We start from the raw sequence: 27,915 nt of genomic DNA, 5'->3' as shown, positions 1-27,915 counted from the left end.
TGTGTCTCTGAGGAAACCAGTTGTAGTTATGACGCTTAAGATGTGCGCGCCTCTTGCAGAGGGTCAATGACTTGAATTTCATTTTGTTTCATATGTGGGCACTTCATTTTCGTAGTACACGTACACAGAAGCGAACTAAGGGGCATATTACCAACAACTAGCGATATTTATTGCTAAATGGGCTTAGCGAGTATTTTTTTAATGCCAAGCATCGCCGGATATTATCGCAGAGATAACGTGCTATTAGCAACGTTTATCTCTAAAGCGATAAAATATCCGGCGTTAGCAGCAAAATGCATGAATATCGCTGGTAATACATCGATATTCTCGCATCATCGCTAATGAGGACTTAGCCATATTATCCAACTCTCATTGGATATAATGGCTAAGAAGTGGTCTGAGCAGGCGTTAGTTTTTGGAGATATTTTTTTTAAAATATTTCCATCGCTACGCCTGCCTTGCTAATAGGCAATAGCGACGTTAGCGACTGCTTTCAGTCGCTAACAGGTTGGGTATGCCCACTTTGCATGTCATTAGCGATAAATATCGCTGTCATGCAAAGCGGGCCCCAAACCGCTCGCTATCTCCTACAAGCTGTCGCTAACTGCTGTTAGCGACAGATTGCTAATAGGGCAATAGAATTATTGCCGCTTCGCGGCCAAAAACGCCTGCTAAAGCAGCAATATTCACATTTCGCCCGCCTTGGTAATATGCCCCGTAAATCACACACTAGATATGGCCACCGCTGGAGCATTGACCCTGCCAAACGCACAGTCGGAGAGGCACGCGGTAAGGTATGTGATGTCATGAGATGAAAAAGTGTGCTAATTACCATATCCCTGGAGGTCACTCATCCACATAGGTATACAGACCCCCACTCACGGAAATTCACGTAAATTCACCAGGTATGTGAAGACCAACTACCCTTACAGTGAATTGTATTAGGGGTAAAGTATTCAGTAGTTATATACTGCGAAAAAATTGCTATGCATGTAAAATACATAGCATAGCATTATATATAAATAGGTGGAGCCAGAAACACCTGAATAAAAGCCCAACTCTAATTTACCGATTACATGCGACTTGTGAAGTCTCTAGTCGCTTGTAATAATGAAATGATGTAGCTTCTCAAGTGTAATCAATTATTACAGTTGTGTTGCGCTTCTTTAATGCCTGCTCCCAGAGCCAGTAGCCAAAGTGAAAAGTGTTATTGAGCATAGCAGCTGCAGTTTAAATAATTTAATGTTGATGAAAACTGACTTTCATTCTTATGATCTGTTTTTGCCTAAAAAAAAAAAACTGTGATCAACAACATCTCTATTTTTTGCACATTAAGGTCATTATAGGAGAATAGAATTGCTCAACTTGTTTTCTACACGTTCTAAACCTCAGCACTTTTCTAATCTGACTTAAATTAAATTGATTCTAGCATTTGTTTCCAACAAATTACGAACTACTTTTTGATGTGTTTTATTTCACACCGGATTCCAATTTTATTTTTCATGTTTTCAACCATACTACCTCTTTCATATTAACGAGCAATACATCTAGGGTGTAAGCAATTTCCAAGAAGGGTAATGATGTGACCTGGTGTTATAATGAATATAATACCCTCTGCCATACATGTTAAAGCTATTGCATGTCACCTCCAAGTTCCATGACCTTGTACAGGGACTTTGGCCTTGCCCCTCTAAATGGTCATGGAAATCCTTAGAATCTTGCAATATCCTTATTTTGTACAGCAGGGAGAACATTGTACTATACATATAATTAAGCCTCCAGGTTAACCTTTATGATTAACTTTAACATTTAAATTTAGACAGAAACAATATAATTCCTTGTCTTTATTTATTATTTGGATTGGAAAAAATAGAACTAATTTTTAGAATCTTTACATGCTGTCATACGTGACTGCAAGGACAGTAGATTGCCATTTGCTGGACATATTGACAAAAAAAGTCAGGTAATTTAAAGTGACATTTCTAAATGAAGCCTGCATACTTGTAGATGTGCCTTTGTGCTAGCGCTTCAAAGCTAATATTGTTATATCGAAGAAGGCTAATTAGAACCAAAAATCTTATTGACAAGGTGAGAGAGTGTTTCCATCAGCTTAGTAATAGTGGAAAAATACAAGGTGCAACTTCATTTCATGTTTTCACCCGCCAAAAACATAAATACCATAAAATCAGGTTTTAAGTGGGTGGCACTTTATTCAATAATGCAAAAGTGCCATAAAGTCATTATAGTGGTGATAACTTTATCGACAGAGACAGGACTATTGGGAAATGGGTGAGATGAGGATGTTGCCTTTCTCGATGATGCCTATGAAAGGCAGGCAGTGTCGTCAAAGAGCTACCTCTTATAAGTATCCAGTTCTGCAGTGCCACTGCTAAACCATGTATTAACAGAGCAACAAACCTGCTCTATCAAGTTTGTAAAACACATCCAGGTCTGACTCGAGACACCATTCTCTTCCCATAAAGGCATCTTTGCACGTCCTCACCCTCTCAACTGCAACAACAAAGCCACGTTCACAAAGAGGGTAACTACATGCATGATGGTATCTCTTTTACCTCTAGAAATAACCTTTGCATAAGTGCAGATACAAGTTTGCATGAGCAGTGCTTCATTTAAGACAGTGGTTGCAGGTGGTGAGCTGGCACTTATTTTTTCAGCCTGCCACTTATTTTTCCTCAACAGACTTTTATCTAGAGCAAGAGAGAAACAAGCTTTGGCATAGCCAATAGGTCTTGCCTTTGGAACCTTATAAGTGTTTAGCAAGAACTATTGGCTTTAGCAATGTTTTAAAGCTATGTTACCTAAGCAGACCTCCTCAATTGGAATCCCACAAACAAGGAAGGAGGTGTTATCAGAGTCAACCATTAAAAGACAGCAAGACTTATCTCAAAGTTTATCTAACACTATAACGTATTTCTTTACAGAATGTATCTATAGATTAAGGGACAACATACTGAGCTTCTATTTTTGCCTACACAAATAACGTTGAATGCTTCACATATAGACTATAGCATTTGGTCTTTTCATCCTAAACTATTTAAAAATAGATATTTAAATAACCTGATAAAAAGTAAAATTGTTTCTTGACTTATCACAATATATTTAAAAAATAAATACATTTTTTCACAATGTGTTTCAACACATCTCTAGCCAAGGTAATCCATCAGAATTTTCACACTCTACTTTATCCTATATCAACAGCAATCAATTAAAACAAGTGGAGCATTGACCATAGGATCACCTGCTACAGTTACAGAGGATAGATGTATAGACACCTTAAGGGAACAGACGTCTTGGCACGGATGACCTAAGCCTGCATCAGGACAGGTTTGCCAGGAGCATGACCCCTAGTTGACGCCCACGTCACCTCCACGCCCTGGGTCCCAGTTTCCTTATTTGCCAGACTGAGGCAGCGCCTAGAAACGATTCGGTTTGCAGTGTATACACGAATATTCTTTCAGTCACCAGTACTGCCACTTGCAATTGCTGAAATTTCCACCCTCTTTCTGTCTCTCTCTCTCCCATCTACTTTTGTGTCTCTCCCTGTGGTGAACTTTGAAACAGGGAGTGGCTGGCATGCTTACCTGCTGTTTTGGAGTATGAAAGCAGCTATGCAGCAGGCATGTGACGGAAGTGAAACACAAGAGTGAGTGCGAGGATGGAAAACAGTTGTTACTCTGTGAAAGGTATAGAACAAAATTGGCTAAGCATGTACAAGCACAATTCAAGTACTGCCTAGGAATGGCCTTGAAATACATAGCATCAGATCTTTATTACTATGGCGCCTAAAGTAAACAAAATAAAAACATTATGAACATGTGCTCAAAGTAAAAAAAGAACACAGCAGCAGTGAAGAAAGATGAAGTGCTGTACACCTTTCTTTTATTAACACAGTGCCTAAAGTAAACATAAAACAAAACACGACCACTTATCAACATGGCTGCCAAGGTACAGTTGTAACTCTGTGAAAAGTATGGAACACATTTGGCTTAGAATGTACATGCATGATTCACGTACCGTACCACCCAGGAATGGCCTTGAAATGCACTATGCCAGGTCTTTATGAACATGGCAACTGAGGTAAATAGAACACAAACACTTATGAACAAGGCGCCGTAAGTAAAAATCAACGAGATTGCGGCTATGATGAAAGATGACTTGCAGCAAACGAAGCAGACATAAGCCTTACTTTTATTAACACGGTGCATAAAGTAAACAAAAAACAAAACCAAAACACTTATCAACACGGCTCCCAAAGAAAATTAAAAAAGTAGAGAGCGCAGTGGCCCTGAAGAAAGATCAAGATCAGCAAATGAAGTAGCCAGGTCGGAGCCAGCTGAGTGAGTCTGCCCCCAAGCCTGTTGCAAGCAGCCTGTAGATATGCTTGCTGCCAGTTAGGTCTCATTGAGGTGCTAATTTAGATGCGCTCTGGCTAGCTGAGGATGTTTTATAAATGCATGATTCTGAGCTGTGAGCTGCCGTAAATAAAAGTTATTAAAGTTACGCTTGACTGTCGTGTTTTCCTGAGTGTGCTCCATGAGTGTGCTACACTAACATGCCTGGCGCTGAGAGTCGGTGATCACGCTTGGTTGAGGACGCCTCCCACATTAATCCCTCTTTGTCCGCGTGTCTGGGTTCATGGTACTGAGGGCTTTGGGGCCCTGCGTGCATGGCACGCTGAATGTAAAAAGCACGTAGTGGTGCACACCACACAGCAAGCCATGTTTTTTTAATTATCATGCACGCTTCTAGGCATGATAATTTAAAACACATGGCACCCGTGCGGGTAACCGCAAGCAATAGGCCGTGGGCGGAGCAAAGGCGGGACATGCACCTGCCTTTCCCCAATTGTGTGCTGTCTTTCCTAGAAAGACACACACAAAGCCCAATAGCCTGTGCGAGAAAAAAAACACATGCAGGAGCTTGTGGTGAGCTTGGTGAGCTTTCTGAAGCCCCTTAACAAAAGTCTCGCAGGCAGCGCATGCGCGCTGCTCTAGGCTTGACCTAAAAAAACGCAAAAGGGGGAAAGAAAGAGGAGGAAAAAGACAGAAAAACAGTGACCAAGGGAGAAATCAGGGTTGAAAAAAGAAACAGCAAATGTGAAGGAAAGAGGCAGGGAGTGTCTGTTGGTAGATTAAAGGAATATATGATGTTATCCTGCATTCTTTCATCCTGCACACCATCACTCCACATTTTTTACTAAGAAAGTACCATTACTCCGCAAAGCCATAATTCCTCAAACTTTTGCAATGCATATGACTTTATCACGCATGTCATTACAACGCAAATGCATGTGTAGTGAAGTCATATACTTTGTAAAATACTTTATAAATATATGACTGCAGAAACCCTCCAGCACCTCCCAAACGGTGAACTGAGGATAAACGGACCACGGGGACCTTTTCAATGGCAGATTTGTTATTTTATTAGCTCCTTGTTCCCACGATGCATTTCGGGCATCAAGTGCCCTTGATCAGATATATGTATACATATATATACATATATACATATATATTTTTTGTTAAAATAAAAAAAAAATCTTTTATATTGTACTAGCAGCCCGCCCCAGCGTTGCCTGAGGCAGAAAGGGGCTGGGGGCAGCATTTGAGGCTTGCGTGCACTTCTGCCCCCGGCCTCCTCCTGCCCGTGTCCCGGAGATCCTTACCTCAGCCGCCGGTCCCGCTCCAGGCGCCCCGCCCGCACAGGCCGCCACTCTCCAGGCGCCCCACCCGCACAGGCCACCACTCTCCAGGCGCCTCGCCCGCACAGGCCGCCACTTCACACAGCAGCAAGCAGGGCTGCGGCAGTCCTCCCAGCAGGGCACAATCTTTGGCGCCATTTCCGGAAGTGTTGCCAGGGAGCGCAAACGCAAATGATGTCATCATGCAGACGTCGCGGCCGGCGCTACTTGCAAGGGACTAGTTTCTTTTTATTTCAACATTTTTTAAACAACGTTTTTAAACAAGTATTATTTTTAATAGCCTATGTCCTTCTGCTTGCCCTGAGGTTTTCAACGATGTCTTGGGTGTTTTGATTGGTGGTGTACTTTTAGAGTTTACCTGGCTCAAAGGCTTGTGTTCTCTCTTTATAATAGTAGTATAGATTATTTATATGTATATATACTAATATTACATATATATATTTTTATATATATATTTATTTTTTGTAATTTCTTAATTACCCTTTACACCTTAAAAACGAATCCCACCCTAGTCCCTTTAAATACCCTTGCACCCCATAATCATAACCCACCATTACTCCTTAAAATACCCCAGCACCCATAAACACTAACCCATCCTGACCTTAAAAATACCCCTGTACCCCAAAACCCAAACCTAGCCCCGAACCCTAAAAATACCCCTGTACCCCAAAACCCAAACCTAGCCATGAACCCTAAAAATACCCCTGTACCCCAAAACCCAAACCTAGACCTGAACCCTAAAAAATACCCCTGTACCCCAAACTAGCCCTGAACCCTAAAAATACCCCTGTACCCCAAAAACCCAAACCTAGCCCTGAACTCTAAAAATACCCCTGTAACCCAAAACCCAAACCTAGCTCTGAACCCTAAAAATACCCCTGCACCCCAAAACCCAAACCTAGCCCTGAAACCTAAAAATACCCCTGTACCCCATAACCCAAATCTAACCCTTAACCCTAAAAATACCCCTGTACCCCAATTTCCAAACCTATCCCTGAACCCTAAAAATACCCCCGTGCTCAAAAACCCAAACCTATCCCTGGAGGAGGAAACACCATCATTCACAAAGACTCCTTCAGAATCTCAACTAACACCGACGACACCCTCTCCAACGCTGAGCACATGCACTTCCAGATCCACACGACCCCAACACCACCCTTAGAGGAACCCTTGTCAACAGACCTCCTGGACCCCGCCCTCAGTTCAGCAACACCATCGCCGACTTCATCAGCACCCACGCCCTTGCTTCCACAGACTACATCCTCCTCTGGGACCTTAACTTCCACCTAGAGAACACCAACTACGCCAACTCCACCACCCTGATCGAGAACCTCGCCAACCTTGGACTCAAACAGCTCGTGACGACACCCACCCATGCCGCTGGCCACACACTGGACCCCATCTTCTCTGCAAGCCTCCACGTCACCTTCAACCACACCACCGAACACCACTGGACTGACCACAGATGCGTCCACTTCACCTTCAGGAAACCCAGCACACACCACCGCACCCAACAGCTACCAAGCCGCTGCTGGGGCAAGGTCACCATGGACCAACTGAATACCACCCTCGCCCTGAGACCACCTACCGACCCCACCGACCCTGACACCGCCGCCAACAACCTCACACAGTGGATCAACGACTGCGCCAACACCCTCGCCCCTCTCAAGACCTCCACACTCAACCACACCAACAAGAAAGCCGCCTGGTTCACCGAAGACCTACGGACCTCCAAGCACACCTGTTGGAAACTGGAGAAGAAATGGCTCCATGACCGATCACCAGACAACCACACAGCCCTCAAGAGCGTCACCCGCAGACTCCACCAACTCATCTGTACCGCCAAGCGGACCGCCTTCAAGGACCGCCTAGACAACAACGCACACAACACCAAAGAACTCTTCAGCATTGTGAAAGAACTCTCCAACCCCAGCTCCATCACCAACGACATCCCACCTTCACAAGACCTGTGCAACTACCTGGCCACCTTCTTTCACCGCAAGATCACCGACATCCACGACAGCTTCAACTCCAACCCCCCACCACCAAGCCCACCACCCCTGCGACCACCACCCGCACCAGCCGCCTGACCGCCTGGTCCAGCATCACCAACGAAGAAACCATCAAAACCATGAACTCCATCCACTCTGGATCCCCTTCGGACCCCTGTCCCCACCACGTCTTCAACAAGGCCTGCACAACCATCGCACCCCACCTCCGGAAAACAATCAACTGTTGCTTCGAGATAGCAACCTTCCCAGAAAGCTGGAAGCACGCCAAGATCAAAGCCCACCTGAAGAAGCCCATAGCGGACCCCAAAGACCACAAGAACTTCCGGCCCATCTTCCTGCTCCCATTTCCGGCAAAAGTGAATGAGAAGATTGTCAACAAACAGCTGACCCGCTACCTCGAAAACAACAGCATCCTGGACCCCTCCCAATCCCGTTTTTGCAGCAACTACAGCACCGAGATTGCCCTCATCGCTGCCACAGACGACATCAGGAGCCTGATGGACAAAGGAGAAACAGCCGCCCTCATCCTCCTGGACCTCTCAGCAGCCTTCGACACAGTCTGCCACCGCGCCCTATCAGCAAGCCTCCATGATGCCGGTATTCAAGAGAAGGCCTTGGCCTGGACCACATCCTTCCTCTCCGGCAGAACCCAGAGCGTCCGCCTCCCTCCCTTCCGCTCAACAACCACAGAGATCATCTGCGGCGTCCCACAGGGATCCTCCCTCAGCCCGATGTTGTTCATTATCTACATGGCACCCCTCGCCCACATCGCACGACAACATAACCTCAACATCATCACCTACGCCGACGACACCCAGCTGATCATATACATCACTGAAGACCCCCACACCGCCAAAACCAACCTCCAGAGAGGAATGAAGGCCGTCGCCGACTGGATGAAGGACAGCAGACTTAAGCTGAACTCAGACAAGACGGAGGTCCTCATCCTCGGACCCACCCCATCAGCCTGGGACGTCTCTTGGTGGCCCACATCGCTAGGAACAGCCCCAGAATCCACTGACCACGCACGCAACCTGGGAGTCATCTTTGACTTCATTCTCTCCATGACCAGGCAAGTCAATGCCGTCTTTGCGTCCTGCTTCAACACCCTTCAAATGCCCCGCAGGATCTTCAAGTGGATCCCCCATCGACACAAGAAAAATCGTCACCCAGGCCCTCGTCACCAGCAGACTCGACTACTGGAACGCCCTCTACTCAGGAACTACAATCAAGCTCCTGAGACGACTACAACCAATCCAGAACGCCTCGGCTCAACTAATCCTCGACGTCCCCCGCCGCAGCCACATCACCCCCCACCTGAGAGGCCTGCACTGGCTCCCAGTCAACAAGAGGATAACCTTCAAGCTCCTCATCCACGCACACAAAGCGCTACACAACACCGGACCCACCTACCTCAACAACCGACTCAGCTTTTACACCCCCACCGAAGCTTTCGCTCAGCCCACCTCACCCTTGCCACAGTCCCTCGTATCTGGAGAACCACCACCGGCGGCAGGTCCTTCTCCTACCTCACCGCCAAAACCTGGAACACTCTCCCTACCAGCCTACGACAGACCCAGGACCTACTGGCCTTCAGAAGACTCCTCAAGACCTGGCTCTTTGATCAGTAGCGCCCCCCCCCCTCCAGTGCCTTGAGACCCTCGCGGGAATGTAGCACACTTTAGAAATATATTGATTGATTGATTGAACCCTTAAAATACCCCTGTACCCCATAACCCAAACGGACCCTTAAAATACTCCTGGACCCCTGAAACACATACCCCAACACCCCCAAACTAAAACCATACACTTACCTTAAACCTAAATATTAAAAACATATGCTTTTACCATTCATAATTTTACAACAATTTCGTTGTAAAATCGTTGCATGCGTGGTAAAAGCATATATGATGTAATGGCATCCGTTATAATAGTATTGCCGAGTAATGGTACTTTCATTGTAGTGGTATGCAGAGTGAAGGTATGCGGAATGAAAGTTGTGTCGTAAATGTGTTTTACCAGATTAAAGAGGCATGAGATGGAATCAAAACTATGCATCCTTGGTATTTGGCATCCTAGACTTCGATAGTGCTGCCTGTGGGCTTCTGATCAAATACATTATTTATTCTTATACAAATTAAGCACAGTATCACACAATCTGAACAACCCTTTTCACACAGACAACATTATGGAATCAAACCAAACAGGCAAAGTGAACGTAACATAGTAGCATCCTACTCCTTCACAAGAAGTGCTCTATGGCCTCATCAGTGGTATGAGGCACAACAGGAATTCTAGTACACTATATTATACAATGGTGGTCTAGACTGTGCAGTTATAGTTAGGAGTGGATTTCCAAAATATATTTTTGAGGTGATATGTTAAGCAGACCACGGAAAAGGGGGAAGGTGGGTGCAAAAACTCTTTTTGGCCATACGATATTTCCTACATAAATTGAACAGCTACACAGCAAAAACTGCTAAAGGAATTGCACTCAATTTTGAAATAAAGTAGGTCTTTAACCAGAAAGCGTGCTTTTTGTGATTTTGTGGGCATCTATTCAATAGTTTTTGAGAAATGAATGTTCACATTTTGGGCCTGATGTAGGTAAAAGGGATTTTCCGATTTCAAAATACCGAGGCGGGCCGAATCGGTATTCTGAAATCGGAAAACGAGATGTAGGAAAAAAACAGCGAAATAATACCGAATCGGTCGGCATCGGTATTGTGAATCGCTACGTACCGATTCGGCACGGACCGAATCGGAAAGTACCGAATCGGCTACCACCGAATCGGAAATAGCCGAATCGGTAAAATCCGATTCGGCAATTACCGATTCGGAGGTTTGAAAACACACCCATGGGCAAAAAGCCCATAGGAATGCATTGAACAAACCGATTCGGTAAAATCCGATTCGGTAAAATCCGATTCGGTAATAGCCGATTCGGTAAAATCCGATTCGGTAAAAGCCGATTCGGTAAAAGCCGATTCAGCCAATGAGGTGGATCCCCCCTCCCCCACCCAAACAGGGGTGGCAACCCTGGCAGGTGTAGCTAATTAAGAACTTTCTGGAGAGCCAGCCTGAGCTGAACACTCACAGTGAGCAGCAGTGGGAGCAGGAGGCAGAGAACTGTTGAGAGCAAGATGGCAAACCCCAGTGAGAGCCAGAAGGCCGGCCAGAAGAGAAAGCCAAAGTGGTGGAGGAGGTGGTGGCGGTGCACAGGCAGCTATTCGGGAAGCTGTCCCTCACTGTGCCGGACAGCACTAAGAGGAGGCTCTGGAGTGAGATCGCAGAAAAGGTCAATGCTGTAGGTGTCACCCCCAGGTCCCTTGATGAGCTCAAAAAACGCTTCTACGATATCCGCAGCCTGACCAAACGAAAGATGGCTGAGATCCAGAGGCAAGCTGGAGGGACAGGTGGAGGAAGGAACCCGGCGCCACCCCTCACTGAGCTGGAGGAACTGGTGTCCAGCACCATCGAGAGGGAGAGCGTGACCGGAATCGGGACCCTGGACAGCTCAGCCAGAGCTACAGCTACAGGTAAGAAGCATGCGCATCATGACACACCCTACCAGACACCTCCCCATTAGACACAATGCACAGCCAAACCCCAGCCCAGTACTGTAACCAACATACAAGAGACAAGCATCATGGTATATGTAGTCATCAGAAGTTAGCAAAATATGGCAGTGCAGAATCACAAGATAGGAAACAGTGGAACACATTCAAAGGAGATGCAAGGACATGTGCAATGCTTTAATTGTACTGACTGTAATACATCGGCACTCAATTTACAAATGCTTCTTTATACCTAGGGGCACCATCAGGCGGAGGACCACAGGCAACAGAGGCAGCAGCACCAACTACCAGTGCAGTCGCAGGGCCTAGCACGAGTCAGGCTGCCGAGGAGGAGGAGGACAACACCATTGGGCTGGGTATTGAGGGAGACCTGGAAATTGACTATGACTTACTTCACTCCCCACAAATGCCGAGCACACCCCCTTGCTGTTCTCCCCAGAGAACTCCCCGACAAGGGCCCACCATGCACCTACACCACCTCCTGCCACGATTATGTCTGTGGCTCCAGTAAACCCTATCCTGGGAGCAGGGGGTCAGGCCCCGGCCACCACCACACCCACACCAGTGGCACCCCAGCCCACTCAGCAGGGCGGCAGCAGCAGTACCCGGCGGCGTGCCATTCCCAGCACTGCAGCGCCGGCACCGGAGGGCAGTGTCTTCCAGGGCCTTGAAGGGAACATGGTGAAAATCCAACGGCAGCAGGCGAAGTCCATCATGGCCTGCCAGCGCCAGCTCCGCCAGCACAACCTGCAGATGGGCGAGATGGTGAAAGGTTTCAAGGCCTTTGTAGACACTAACAAGGAGGTAGCAGCAGGTCTTGGCAGGCTGACCACTGCCATTACTCAGTTATGCGGCAGACTAGAGGAGCATGAGCTCTCGCGCAGGCGGGATGCCCGCGTGCAAAACCGCTCCATTAGCCGCCTTGCTGCTGCAACGGCAAAACTGTGTCAGCGCGGTGCCAATATGGAGTCAAGTTTAACCCAAAACACCGCCGAGATAACCAGGGGAATGGCCCGCATCACTACAGCAATGGAGGCTATGATAACAGTAGCGGTCGGCAGTAGGTGTTTCTATAGGGCGGTGACGTGGGCAGGAGGAGGGGCAGGGTGGGGGGAAATAATGTATGGATTACGGAGTTTTACAGGTAAGTAAACATTTAAATACATAAAACGAATTTCGTTGCGCACACTGCATCACATTTGGTGATGCAGTGTGCGCAACGAAATTCGTTTTATGTATTTAAATGTTTACTTACCTGTAAAACTCCGTAATCCATACATTATTTCCCCCCACCCTGCCCCTCCTCCTGCCCACGTCACCGCCCTATAGAAACACCTACTGCCGACCGCTACTGTATGATAATCTCAAACACTGCAGCCAATCCAGCCCTGGACCTGGGGGATGCTGGGGACAGCAGCAGCCGCAGCAGCCCGGCCAGCGCTGCTTCAGAGCCGCGCAGGAGCACCAGGCGCTCCGCAGAAGCCGCAGGACATTCTGAAGGGGGTGAGGGACACCCCAGTGGGGCTGCCAAGCGCTCCAAGAAGTAGGCTTGCAAGGGCTGGTGAGGCAACCCGGACCTTAGACTTTTGTTTTCTTAGCTTTTACATTTTATTTTGTTGCACATCAGTGCAGTAACGGTGTTGCAACAGTATTAAAATTTGCTTTTCACCACAACCATTTACCTGTCTGTGCATCTGTACTCACTCAGAAATAGTTTTCTGTAATCTCCTCACGTCTGTATCTGCCATCACTTGGCGTAGACACCCCAGCTGGCTGTGTTAGTGGCACAGCTTCGTCGTCGTCATGGTCCTCGTAGTCAGACAACTCCACCTCAGTGCCCTTCTTCACCGCAAGGTTGTGTAACATTGCACAGACAGCTATGATCTTGCAGCAGGTGATGGGGGTATACTGCCTTGCACCTCCACTCTTGTGCAGGCATCTGAATCTACTTTTCCAGATGCCAAAGGTCCGTTCGACGACATTCCTTGTGCTTTTGTGGGCCCGGTTATACCTCCTTTGGCTGGGTGTGGAGGGGTTGAGGTAGGGGGTGAGTATGAAAGAGCGGAGGGCATATGCACTGTCGCCTGGAAGGAAAAGGGGTAACATTACACACATGCATACATGTATCACACCTAGCTACTTTGTGTTATGGGGGTCTGATGATGTGTCTCACCTAGGAGGTATCCTTCACCAAATTCGCCAGCCATCAGCCGTAGATGCCGCTCTGTTGGAAAATATAGGAGTCGTGGGTACTCCCTGGGAATTTTGCTACCAGGTCTGTGATGGTGCACTTCGCATTGCAGATCACCTGCACGTTGATGGTGTGCGTAGACTTCCGATTGCGGTATATGTATTCTGTGTCAGCTGGTGGGCAAATCGGAAGGTGCGTGCCATCTATGCAGCCAATGATTTGGGGAAATTGTGCCATCTGGTAGAAGTCAGCTTTAGTTTGTAGCAGTTCTGCGTGGGTTGCAGGGAAAGAGATGTATTGGTCCATCCTGTGTATCATGGCGTCAAGGAATGTGTGGAAGAACCTTGACAGGCTGCTCTGGGTCACCCCTCCTACCGCTGCAACTCCACTTTGATAGCTGCCAGACGCAAGCAGGTGTAGGCTGCATAGCACCTGGACGTGTGCTGGGATGGCGTGTGCCCTTGGGGTGGGGTGGTCCAACAATGGTTTGAGGTCCCTGATGAGCTCAAGAATGGTGTCAGAGTCCAGCCTGTATCTCTGTAGGATCTCTGCCTCTGTGAGCATGAACAGGGTTATCCTCTGTCTGTAGACCTGTTCATTTCTTTGCCATTCCCTCTGTCCTTCCTGCTGTAGCCGTAGCCGCCTCGCAATGACATAAAAAACTGCCATCCTGCAAGTTGCAATGCATTTTGGGGCTGTTTTTATGGGTTGGAGTTGGTTACCACCTGATTGTAATCCATGGTAAATACCGAGTGAATTCTACCGATTTTGAGCCGAAATCGGTGTTTCTGTGCCTCCCTACATCTCCCCATCTGTCCGAATCGGGGAATTTCCCGATCGGTGATTCTACCGAATCGGTAGGTTCTCCGATTCGGCTTATGTCCGAATCGGTGTATCTACTGATTCGGTACATGGACCGATTCGGCTTAATTCCGAATCGGTGTCACTACCGAATCGGTACATGGACCGAATCGGATAATTTCCGATTCGGTGTCACTACCGATTCGGTACATGGACCGAATCGGTTATTTTCCGAATCGGTGTCACTACCGATTCGGTACATGGACCGATTCGGTATTTGCATCCGAATCGGTGTGTTACCGATTCGTTAAATATCCGATTTTCGGTATGTACGTATCGGATTCTTTTCCATTCGGTACTCATTCCGAATCGGTTTTCGCTCCGATTTGGACTTTTTTCTTTGCCCTACATCTCGATGGCAGTATACCGATCGGTAAGGGCCCAAAATCGGTATTTTCGGCCGTTACCGATCGGTAACGGCCTACCTACATCTGGCCCATAATGTATATATAGAGACACAGTGGTACTGTGGCTCCTGTCAATCAAAAGATAAGATCTGAATCACTGCGTCACATCACAATATTGGGCTGGCTTTCCCAGATAGAACCTGTCTGGGGCCAAAAATCTAACTTTTTTAACCTTACCCCGATGTACTCCTCAGCTGGAGAGTGAGAACCTCTTGGGGTTGGTTCAACGGCTGCAGTTTGCACCCTGAGGAGTCTTAAAGAAAGATTCAAGACATGTGTATAACTGTTTTAATTAAACATGCTTGATGTAAAATATTATTATAACCTTAATTATTATTAATCGTTGTCATGGATGTAGATGGAATACATTGGATTATATTTGTTGATAAATTATTATGCTGATTTAATGACAAAAGCAATAGATGCGGTTTATAAATTTTGATGTGCTGACCCCCCTGACAAAGTCAAAAGGCCGGTCTTTTTATAGATTGCCAGTAGATCCTCCTTACTTAAAATAACAGCCTTTATATTGTTACTTTACATTAAAAAAAAGAAATTCACATGAGAAATCAAAGACTAAAGTGACTTTAAAGTTAGGTATGTAAATAACTTCTTACTTTACTTAAAAAAATAGAGATTCACTGAAACGAAACAAGTTTAAAGGTATGTTATAGCTAAGTGAAAATGACAGTTTTAAACACAACAAACCACTAAAATTAACCAGTTATTGTTAACTGAAGAAAGTATAACTCATGCCGTTGTGATGCACTGCTTATGACCTCACAAAATTCATGACATAGTCAATGACATCGTTTATAGCATTACTGATGACATTGAAATGGCATCTCCGATGCAAACACAGTGCATGGTGATGGCAAGTGTTATAATACTTCAGTTATCTATTACTAGTGAATTATGAATTACAATATGATTTTAGCCTGCTTTTATTACTTAAATGAGCACTGAAATGTTTCCAGTACCTCCTCTAACTAAATCTTGTCCATACTTAATTCCCTCGTCTTTCATTGTTTGGAAACCACACTCCCGTGGTGCCTCACTTCACAGTAAAATGTGTTACACTTTTGGAATAGATGATAAAAATGAAAGTATGTTCTTCTTCCAGCTCCAACAACACACAACAGCCGAGGCTCAGTGCTTCGATTACTATGAATGGGCAATGCTGTGATCTAGCAGCAGAGAACACAAACACCCCAGGTTTTGTAGGCTGCTGATGGCAGCTCGGGAGTTTGAGCGCTTCGTGGTGGGGAGAGGCGTGATAGCTAACAGGGAGATGTCTGTTTGTTTGGATTTGGGAGGCGGCTCCCCTTCATCCTCTGATCCTCAGAACCCTCGTTCTGCCCTGGGCGAGCTTTGAGCCTTTCAAGGCTCCGTCTGGCGATGCCATGGCTCCGCTCTTTCTCTTTTCCTCTGCTCGGTTCTCTAGCCTGCTTCTCCCTCTGGAATCCATTAGAGGTTTGATGTATCAGAGCTGCGGGCTCAGTCCTACAAGCCTCTCCGAGGCAGACGCTGTGAGCCCAGAGCCCCCCGAGACTGAGAGTGGCTGCTGGGTGGCAGAGACATAATCTACTGCTTTTCTTTCCTTCTTTTGTTTCAGCTGCATTAATTGGCGTGTGGTCTATTTCTCTACCTATCAACAGCATACATTCAAGTCACGGACAGACAGACTCTGTCATGTCAATATTGTTTTTACTTCTGGCTGCACCATATCACTTTTTATTGTCTTGCATGCACCATTTGTTTACTTGACGGTGGTGTTGGCTCTCTCAAGGACTACTACTATTGCACTTCATCCATGGGTTGTTTTTTCAATCCAGAGCACTCTGGACAATTGGCATTCCAATACTATTTTCCGCGCTATAAATTACTGTATTCACCCATATCCCATTTTCCCTTTCATCAAATTTTTTTCTGCGTCTTGGTGACTGAACTGTTTTGGACCAGCATTAGTGCATCTTTCATCAATGTGATATTCACAACATACGTGGCGGGAGAGAGCCTGTGGCAAATTATCAGAGAGTGATTTGACTTTCATGCAAAAATGCACGTCTTACGTTTGAGCTGTCTAAACATCATACTAGCAAGTGTTACTATCACCCAAATTAATGGTACTCGAATCACCGACCTCATAAGGATAGCAAGTTGAATTGGTATTGTCATAATTGAAACGCGAGTTGCAAATTGCAGCCGATGTTGCGATCGCTCTTTTAAATGATTGAGGCTCCCAAATGGCATGTCCCACTGACGATGTTTTGTTTCTGAGTCTGTTTTCGATGTCTGTCACAGACGTTACCCAAGCCTAAATGTCACCTTATCAAATTCAGAGAAGCATTCGGAGCTTTTGAAAATAATTAAGTTGGTAGGTGCCATGCTCATAACGGTAAGAGAGGTTAGGTTAATCTTAGGGTTTAGGGGTGGGCAGTGGTAAAGGATGATACAGTTAATTTTAGAGTTTAGGGGTGAGTGGTGGGAAAGGGTAAAAAGGGTAATTTTAGAGTTGGGGCAGTGTTAAGTAGTGGTAACAGAAATTTTAGGGTGGGTAGTGGTAAAGGGTAGTAAGAGTAATGTTAGGATTTAGGGGTGGGTAGTGGTAATTGAAATTTTTTATTGGGATTAAATCTGAAGTATATATATATATATATATATATATATATATATATATATATATATATATATATATATATATATATATATATAATATATATATTCACTGAAAAAACCATAGGTTTCAGGCCTTATATAGTTAGGTATTAGCATTTAAAAAAACATTGAAATTGCTCCTATATAGTAAGTTGTACTAACTATATTTCGCGCACCCGTAATCCACTGCTGATGATGTCACATATTACATCATTCATGACATGGTCAGTGACATCACTGATGACATCTCAAATGACATCAATGATGTCTTGCGGGGCGCCCCGGGGCGCGTACCGGTGAGCGTCCCGTTAGCGCTATTGCCGCGAACGAAAACATCATCGAGACGTATTGCGTAGCCGCGTCCGCGTGATACGCACGGCATAAGCGCACCCGGAAGCACTCGAGCGCATACGATCGCGCTACATAACCATCCGACACGCTTACGCGATGCGCCCCGGGGCGCCTAGCATAAGCGCGCCGGGTCATGTGACCTAAAAATAACACTTTTTATTGGTTCAGGACAGTTTTGGTTTCCAAATGATGAAAGCCCTGTTCGTGTGACCTGAAAATAACACTTTTCAACGATTTAGGACAGTTTTTTTTCCTAATGATGAAAGCCCCCACCTTTTTTCCTCATTCTCACTTTGTACTTTGAGTGAAGAAGACCTGTTGAAAGACCTCTCTGTACCTTTTTGGACTGGAAAATAGCTTCAGTAGCAGCAGCAGCAGGAGCATCTCAGCCACCACCACCACCACCAAGAGGACCACCACAACACCACAGTGGTGGAGATGATGAAGAGGAGGAGGAGGAGGAGGAGAGGAGGAAGTTCCTGCCAGAAGATAATACCCCATATAGGCCAAAGCAGCTTATTATCTGGGAGTTTTTTTCAATCCCAAAGGACCAAAAAAAAGTAAATGCGCCAAGGGTTGCTTGCCTAATCTGTGGCACTGAACTTTCAAGGGTGAACCCTAACAAAAAATACTCTTTTGGCAATAACACCATGATTCGCCACATACAACGCCGGCACCCTAACAACTATGCTGCGGCAGAGGTCAGAGAACTGGCCAGAAACCCTCCCCAATCTTCCCCCAGCACCTCCAAAAGTAAGCAACCCACTCCATTGGGTCCAGAGACAAGGGAGATGGTCCCAAACATACAACCCCAGTTTGGGAAATACAAAATCAGTTGTATATTTTGTGGTAAAACAATTACCTATGGTGAGCAAAGCATAAAGCTCATCAACCGTGCTGGTGACAACCACAATTGCCGCTAAAAACCTTAATTTTTCCCTGATTTTTTTTTGCTCCAGTTGAGCCGTTTACAATTCCCTGTTTTTTGTTTCTCCCCATAAAAATAACAAAAAAATATAAAATTGTTCATAAAAGCCAGAAAAAGTAGTAAATGTTCAAAAAAAAATAAAAAAAATATAAAACAACAAAAAGAAGAAAAAAAACAGTTCTTTTTAGAACTACCTCCAATTCATAAAAAAAGCTACATTTTTTTAAAACTCTGTCATTCTTTTTTCCCTATGGTACGCTCCACGGTATGCTCCCCGGTGCGCGTACCGGGCGCTCCCCCCGCGCAAATCGAAAAAAAAAAAAAAAAATTGCCCTGTGTGGCCCTTTTATGGCTCCCACATCAAACCTAGGGGGTCGGGGGGGTCTACTCTGCCCCCTTTTGGTCATTTCCCCCTTTGTTTTTGCCACCTCTTGTGTCTCGATCCTACCGAGACATAAGATGGCGACTGCTCCGGACTGTTTGGAATGTTGACAGACACCCAAGAGCCAATCAGCTTTCTGCGCGTGAACTCGTGTAGCGCGCTGGTACACGCCGGGGCGCGCTTATAGATATATATATTTTTTTGAACCTAAATTACTCAAAATCCACTGGAGCACATATCTTGAGACATAGCAAAGGCACATCAGTCCCTAAAATTTTGCCAAGTTTGGTCGAAATCCATTCAGCCGTTCGGGCTAAAAGTGAGTTTGACCGCCCTTTGGAAATTAACATGGGGAAAACATGTTTTGAGACCCCCCTTTTATCTCGGCCCCCGCTTGACGAATCCCCCCCAAACATTCAGGGAAAGAGCGGAGCGCGGCGAGGCAAATTTGAGGAAGATTTCAGGCAGGTTCCTCAACCGGCGCCAAAGTTATTCCCAATAGAATGTTGCGAATTCCCTATACAAAATAATCCTAACTATAACTACCTACTGGCGACCACCAGTAGGTAATATATTTATATATATATTATATATTACCTACTGGCGCTCGCCAGTAGATAGGTATAGTTAGTACCTATTATCCATAGGAAATCCTCAACATTCTATTGCCAATAACTTTGGGCCGATTGATGTATCTTCTCGTAATTTACCAAACTTTTGGCCAGCGCAGCTTCGCTCCTTCCCTGAAATCTTGGAGGTGATTCATCAAGCAGGGGCTAGGAAAAAAAGGGGTTCTCAAAACGTGTTTTCCCTATGCAATTTCCCATAGGACCTTTAGCCATGGCTACAGCCCGAACGGCTGAACAGAATTACACCAAATTTGGCAGAGAGGTAGTCCTCAGTTCCGACTTGTGCTTTTTCTTATATGGTGTCAATCTGTTCAGTAGTTCCTGAGAAAATTACGGTTAAAGTCATTTATATATCTAAATGCGCTGTGTATCCGCGAATTGTGCAAGGATTGTCATCGTAGCATAAGCGCACCGTCCTGATCACACACTCAATGCTAATTGGCTGTCAAGCGGTTGTAAACATTCGAAACCAGGAGCTGTTGACAGCCATTTTGTGCCTCGGTAGAAGCGAGGCTGAGGAAGTCAGTGGAATATGTGTGCAAAACAGAAAAAGGGAGCAGGGTAGAATTTTTTTTACCCTCTAGACCAGCTTAGGGGGTCCCAGAAGGACCCCCAGGGCCCACATTAAAAAAAAAAATCGGTAGGTGTAGGGTGCGTGGACTCTGCTGTAAAATTAATCAAATAAAACAGAGCTTTTTTTATAATTAGCCATGGGGCCCTCATACTTAGACCTTGGGGTGGCTAAATACCTGGAGCAAAACTATTACATTTTATGGGGGGCCCAGAGGGGCTCTCAAGCCCTGGGGATCATCACTCCCCAGGGCTCAAAAGAAAAAAATGGTGGGGGGAGGGGTCCAAGGTCCCTAAAGCCGCTGGGACCATCACCACTGAGGTTTCATGTATTGTGGGAGGGGGACTGCGTGCCCCCTTCCTGGAGCACTCGAGGGCCCCGTTACCCCGGGGCTATAATAAAAATGGTTGGGGGGCTGTAAGTTCTCCAAAACCCCCGGGAGCACCACTCCCCGGGGCATTATGTTTTGGGGGAGGGCCGGCTCCATCAGTGTCCTGGGGTGTCTATTCCACCCTCCCACAGCAAGGAAATCTTTTCTTTCTTTCAAAATGTAAATGAGATTGCTTTTCCACATGGCGAGCTGCATGTTAGTAGGTCTCCATGTGGAAAAGCAATGCCGGCTCCCAAACGCATAGAAGTTGTGCACCAAAGGCACTGGAGTCGCGCACTGCACAGGAGGAATGGTTCTTTGATTTGCAAGGCCCTGGGCCAAAAGGGAATGCACGAGGCCCCTCTTATTTATTGAAGTGACCCCTTGCAAAGCATTCAGAGGCACTGTAGGAGGCCCATTGTACAGTTAGCGCCCCTATAGTTTTAACTATCAGCCCACAAGCAATTCTCACACCTCCAGCCTAATAGGTGCAAGAATTGCTTGTGGGCTGAGAGTAACACTGTGTGGGCGCTAAAATCCTGTACAATGGGCCTCCCGCAGTATCTCTGAATGGATCTCCTTGCAATTTGGACTAGGGGAAGCGTCTCCCTCCCTTAGGCATCAAGACACCATCCCTGAGAGGCCCAGGGAGGGGGGACTCCACTGGACCCTAATTGCAAGGAGACAGTTAAAGAACAGGGCACAGGATCAGCTCGGGCCCCTTGCTAGTGGGTTGAGCGCAAGGCCGTGGGCAGCTGCCCACGCTGCCCATGCCTAGCGCTGGTCCTGCCCAACAGATTATGAGTTGTGTATGCAGCACGTGTACACCAGGGGGCTGCACTGCTGGGGCTAAAAAAAATATGGTTGTGGGGGGCTTCAAGGTTTTGAAAGTCCCAGGTACCACCACTGCCACTTTATGTATATTGGGAGGGCCGGTTCCTGCAGTGTCCTGGGGTGTCTACCCCGCCCTCCCAGAGCAAGGAAATCTTTTCTCTCTTTCAAAATGTAAATGAGATTGCTTTTCCACATGGCGAGCTGCATGTTTGTAGGTCTCCATGTGGAAAAGCAATGTCGGCTCCCAAACGCGTAGAAGTTGTGTACCAAAGGTGCTGGAGTCGCGCACCCTGCAGATTATGAGTCGCGCATCCAGCGCGTACACACCAGGGGGCCGCACTGAGCTGGGTGCGCGACTTTTAATTTTACCGTAAACAAATAGTCCCTATAAGTAATTTCTAATATTCCCGGGGACCCTATCCCCCGGGATTATAAAAATCGTTGGGCGCCGTGGGGGGAGCCACAATGCCCCCACGGTCCCGCTGGCTTCTCGCGTTCTTCAGGAGCCGGCATTGATTTTCCGTATGGGGAGATGCTATCTTGCATGTGGAAAAGCAATCTGGTTTGGATTTTGAAAAAAGTGAGAACAGATTTCACTGTTGTGTCTTTCAAAATGCAAACTAAGTTTGCTATGGGATGGCAGAAGGCACAAGACTCATGCCCTCTCGTAGCAAACAGCAGTGTCCTGGGGGTATGTACCCCGGGACACTGTAGGAGCTGGCCCTGGTGCATTGCAGTCTCCAGGGTCCTTGAGGTCTCTAGGCATAGGGCCACGCGGTCTGCCTCGCACAATACACTAAAAAAAGAAGAGAAAGTAATGAGAGATGATTTGTGATGTGTTTAGGTTGAGAGCCTGGATAATCATTAAATGGGGTCTGGCAGTGAAGTGCGTACTTATTCTGGAAGAAGTCTTTCGGGGTCTTGCGAAATCAAGTCATCTTTAATAATTGCCTCTCGCTGTGTGTACTTGCAAGGTTATCTGATTTGCTTGTATGTTAAAAATCTAAACTTTCAACACCTCTTTTTGATTGGTTGTGAAGCATTGTAAGAAGACGTAGTAGCGACCAATCCCTTTCCTTGCGCAGATTTTGAAAAACATTTATTTGGCTGTTGTGTGGTCACGTCTACCTTCCTGATCCTAATGTTGATTGGCTTGTTATTTCAATGTGACGTTATGATACACTCACCATGTACCTAGCCCATTTTGTGACGCACTTTATTTTACTATACGTTTCAAAAACTTGTTGTGGTAGGGTGTTTTTAACTTAAACTGTGTACTGTACCTATGAGTTTGTCGACTGTAAAGGTATTTAAAAATATTATTCTATTTTCTATTCTATCATAATTGTGCTGACTTTTCTCCGTTAGCGTGGAGTACTATGTTCTTTTATATAATTTATAATTCTTCAAACCATGCTTGAAAGAAAAATGCTCATGTTTTGAAAATAATTTTATTGACTCTGTTATATTCATCATATGGTGAAATGCAAAAAGTATTTTACATTCACTGGTATCATGCGTTGGACCACATTTATTTTATTTCATCATAAGCACTCATTCCTTACGTTTACATTATATAAGTGTTGCCCCGTCATCTTTTTATAAATGTTTGGGCTTTTTTTACTTTTAGATAAAGTACAATAGAAGTGCTACAGCAAACACTCCCTAACTACTTCATCTTTCATTTTCTATGTACATTTCATGTCATTATTACATTTAACAATAATTTTTAAAAATGGAAAGAATTATTAACATTTAAAGCCAGAATTACATTACTTTTTTTCCAAAAAAGTGCTTGCGAAGATAATCCTCCTGTTCTTCACGAGTGAAAATTGGTAAAAGCACTACTCAATATAAATACTTTTAGCCCATTTTCACTCTAGAAGATAGAGTATTCTTGTTTATTTCAAAGTATTTCGTTGTTTCGCCGAAAGTTGATTTATAGTACATTTTTCAATCATTACGAAATATTTGCATACTAAAAACATATTATTTATTAATGTATGAAATTCTCGGTTGTAAGTCGTCCAACTCCAGTTGAAGGATCATAAAGTTGAATATAAATTAAAATATACATTAACAATATGATCCCTCTGTGGAAATGAAAGATAAATTGAAGATTATGACATCGCTCCCAAACATTAGTTTGCACGTATTAATTCCTTAAATAACCTATATTTCTTGTAATGTTTTTTACTCAACTTGTTATTATATTCTATTTAAACGTAATCATACCACATTCTATAATAATTTAAATATTTTTGCTTTGTTACTTAAATATATAAAACATATACCCATTAAGATAATTTACTTCTCCTCGATATTCTTTCCTTCCTCCGTCATAATTCATCCTACTCCTCTTGATGGCACATAATGTTTTATGTGTTTTTAAATATACATTAACAATAGTTCCCTTTGAGGAAATGAAAGATATTATCTAGATGCTTCTGCAGTACCGATTCATTACCTTGCTCGTAGTTTCTTGGCACGTATTGATTCTCTGAAACGAAACTAATTATCCCACGGTTTGGTTTATATACATTTTGGTTACTTAACAGTCTATGGGATCAATTTATTGCTCCTCCCACTTATAAGTCACGTTTTTCAGTTGACAGGTGTTCTCATTTGCACTGTTTTAGTGCGACAAGTGTTTATGTAAACGTGCCTCTTTCCATACGTTTTAACTTTCGTTTAGTTTCTAAAATGCTTTATTTAAACTTGGTTTCCTTATTAAAGCATTTCTATAGGTTTTAATACGAGTATTAACATTCATTCCCCTTTATTTTGACTTATTTTTCTAGTCACGTCCCTTTTTTTTGTAAAACTATTTTTAATAGTCGTCATTACCCTAAACCTCTATGTTTCCTACATCCCGTGCAAGAGATACTCTCTATTAAACTTTGAGTTTTCTAATTTATAACTGAGTAGTAATTCATTTAATTCGATTACTACAAGTTTTAATACATTTATTTATCTAATATGTTTAATATTTCTTTATACATTGCAAGGGATACTGTTATTTGTGTAGAATAACACTATGAATCAGTGTCCATTTGGAAAATTGAGAGAGATTGATTTGGTTGGTTGATCTGTTTGCAGTTATATAAGTATATATACTCTTGCAGTAAGCCAGGCTTTAGGGTATATAGTGCTTCAAACTCCTATGCATTATGCATGTAGTTGTGAAACCACCTTCACATTTGTGCTTCAGGCCTATAATTCCCCTGTCAGTATCTATATACTCCAGTTAACATAGTGTGACTGCTGTTGCAATTTGAAAATGACTTTTTTGTACCATGTAGTAATTCATTCAGTAAAGTAAAAGTGAACCAATTAAGAATCCACTCAGTGTCTTTACTTATAGTAATGTATTAATGTAATCATTCACTCAATAGGCATGTACTCATATAATGAGGCAGGCTTTAGGGAATGGAATGCTTCAAAAGTGCTATGCATTATGCATGTAGTGGTGTAATGACCTTCATATGCGTGCTTCAAGACTACAATTCCCCACTTACTATCCAAACCGGGGTCTCCAACTAGTAGCTTTGGAGCTACTGGTAGTTCACCAGCGCCTTGAAAGTAGTTCTCAGAGGTGAAGCCAAACCAAACCAATCTAAGAGATTCTGTGTAAATTAAAGAAGGTACCACTGCTCATTTCACTACCCTTAACAGCCAAAGAATTGGCAGGGCCTGATGATAACACTCAAACACACACTGTGGTGGTGTATCAATCAATCATTCAGGGATGTATAGAGTGTACTACTCACCTGTGAGGGTTTCCAGGCGCTTGGGGAGTTTGTGTGGGGGGGGGGGGTTGTGCAGCTTTGGTCATTCGAAAAGCAAGGGGAGACTCTTTTAAATTGTTAAATATAGTGGTGAAATCTGCCCCCTTAAAGCGCAATCATCTGTTCACCCTAAATAGAGTCTACATAACTCCAAAAAAAACTGGTTAAAATTACAAAGCTGGAATATAGCTGTCCACGTTGTAAGGCCCCTGCAGCAGACGATATACACATGTTCGCAGAATGTCCAAGTTTGTTACCCTATTGGACTAAAATTGGAGAGTTCATATCTGACGTACTCGGCATAAATTTTGAGATCTCTTCTAGGATATTTTTTTTGGGTTAGGGACAGAATACCAGCTTCAGGATTTGATGACTAAATTCATCTTTTATATAATTATTCTATCAAGGCGTGAAATTTGTAAGGCCTGGAAGTCAGAGAATGCCCCTACATTCACGGAATGCCTGAAATATATTATTTATTTGAGTGAGTCCGATATGGCTTGTGATAGTTCTAGTCAAGATAAGATCTGGTCGGCCCTTGTGGCTTGGCGGAACCAATGACAGTGTTCCTATGATTTCACCTGGGTACTGTTGGTGCTTGTTCTCCTGCCGAAGAAAGGGTCTTCAAGGTCGAAATGGTATGGAGCAGACATAGCAAACATCCAAGTCTAGAGCGGGGTCTTCGCCCTTCCTCCCTACTAAGGATATAATCCTCAAAGTTTCGTGCATCGCAATGTAGGGAGGAGATGCCCTAACTAGAATACCCAATCTGGTATATGAGGAATACAAAAAAAAAAAAAAGAAAAGCAAGGTCTTATGGATTTTCATTTCTCCTCGTTTTTTTCATTCAAATATACGCTACAATGATCACTATACATTGTAGGAGAAAAATGCCTTTTTGTGCAGGAAGGTGTGTCTTCATGCACAAAAAGAAACTCCACACGAGACAGATATTCTTACACCATGGTGCAACAGTGCCTGTATCACCCACCAAATGCATGCAGTTTAAGCAGTAGTGGAGCAGGAAGGACAGACTTTCAGCATATTTATGTTCATATGTGGCATCTGTGTCCTTTGGAAGTAGCTGAGCACACTGTAGCTAAAGAGCTTACTGTGTCATGGTACAACACTTCCTTATAGTTCTGCAGTTACACATTCATCAAATATGACAAATGAATTCTTTAGACAATTATGCAGTACGTATCCATTTATGAAAACTTTCACACACTAGCATTTAGCTGCAGCCCCCTGGCGCGTAGTAGAGGTATCTGATGGGCTAGTTGGGCCCAAGGGGGCCTCAGGATTCAAGGGCACTTAATCCTGCAACTTAAAATGCGCCACAGGGCGTGTTTGCACACATGTCACCCCAGGCCCGCCCCCTTCCTTCATTGTACAATGTTTCTGTAAAATCAGCCGAACTAAGAATTCTGATTTACTCACCTGTTATCAGGAGAGACCTCAGTGCTGCATCTTTCAGCCCACTACTGACTGAAAAGTAATTCTAAGCGTACTTACAGTAACTTGTATTTCCTTCCATAGGAATCCATTGTGTGGTTTTCAGCAGAAAAGTGTTGATTTTTGAAACGTACAAATATTCCTATAAAATCAGCCGAACTACGAATTCCGATTTACTCACCTGTTATGAGGAGAGAACCTAGTGCTGCATCTTTGAGTCCATCACTTTGTTGTTTTTGCAATTGCCGCCCTAAGTGCGCTGGGGATGCCCAGACGTGGGTCCCAGGCACTCCACACCACTTGGAGTCAAGCTAGCCGGGCTGATGAGAGGTGTTACCTCGAAACCGGTCCGGTCCTCGGATGCTTGATTCCGTTCTGGGAAGGACATGGCTTTTGTAGTTCGGACTGGACTGTTCCCATGGGGCAACAGGGTCAGAGCTGATTTGCATATCGCCATTGTCTAACCCAGGGTGGTGTGGAGTGCAAAAAAATGATGGATTTAGGCCCAGATCTTTTGACTGGGGGAATGTGTGACATTGATCCACATTCGGTCCATCACTTTGTTGTTTTTGCAATTGCCGCCCTAAGTGCGCTGGGGATGCCCAGACGTGGGTCCCAGGCACTCCACACCACTTGGAGTCAAGCTAGCCGGGCTGATGAGAGGTGTTACCTCGAAACCGGTCCGGTCCTCGGATGCTTGATTCCGTTCTGGGAAGGACATGGCTTTTGTAGTTCGGACTGGACTGTTCCCATGGGGCAACAGGGTCAGAGCTGATTTGCATATCGCCATTGTCTAACCCAGGGTGGTGTGGAGTGCAAAAAAATGATGGATTTAGGCCCAGATCTTTTGACTGGGGGAATGTGTGACATTGATCCACATTCGGTCCATCACTTTGTTGTTTTTGCAATTGCCGCCCTAAGTGCGCTGGGGATGCCCAGACGTGGGTCCCAGGCACTCCACACCACTTGGAGTCAAGCTAGCCGGGCTGATGAGAGGTGTTACCTCGAAACCGGTCCGGTCCTCGGATGCTTGATTCCGTTCTGGGAAGGACATGGCTTTTGTAGTTCGGACTGGACTGTTCCCATGGGGCAACAGGGTCAGAGCTGATTTGCATATCGCCATTGTCTAACCCAGGGTGGTGTGGAGTGCAAAAAAATGATGGATTTAGGCCCAGATCTTT

Source organism: Lissotriton vulgaris, chromosome 7, assembly GCF_964263255.1.
Source record: "Lissotriton vulgaris chromosome 7, aLisVul1.2, whole genome shotgun sequence".
Taxonomy (NCBI): Eukaryota; Metazoa; Chordata; class Amphibia; order Caudata; family Salamandridae; genus Lissotriton; species Lissotriton vulgaris.
This window is presented reverse-complemented; position numbering follows the sequence as displayed.